The sequence below is a fragment of the Penaeus monodon genome, chromosome 28, assembly GCF_015228065.2.
Source record: "Penaeus monodon isolate SGIC_2016 chromosome 28, NSTDA_Pmon_1, whole genome shotgun sequence".
Classification (NCBI taxonomy): Eukaryota; Metazoa; Arthropoda; class Malacostraca; order Decapoda; family Penaeidae; genus Penaeus; species Penaeus monodon.
Window position 1 is genome coordinate 21869732 of NC_051413.1, and position 455 is coordinate 21870186.

Genomic DNA, 455 nt, shown 5'->3' on the forward strand with positions numbered 1-455 from the left:
GAGGAAGAGGATTAAGGTCTTAGTATGTCTTATTCCCTTAATTAAATTATTTAACCCTGAACACTTTATAAAAGAAACACACCCTGACGAATTCATAACATGAACACTGATAAAAACTACTATACGAGTTCGTCAGGGGGTGTTTCTTATATCTAGTTTTCAGTGGCATATGCAGTAGTTCATGCACTAAAAATAAGACCTAAGAATGTTTTAAATTATGTAGAGAAAGACATACAAAGGGACTCAGGTAAAAACATGAATGTAGAGCTAAAATAATGCCAGAAAATAACAGTTTTTTTTCAACAGTTAATTTTCTTTCATGGTAACACGTGCGTGTTTGGCATCGTGTTATATCGTGCTTTTAACAGGTTTATGACTCGCTCCTTAGTTCAACAGTAAAATATGTGGGTACCTTGCAATATAAAGAAAAACAGACACATTTACGTACATATGTG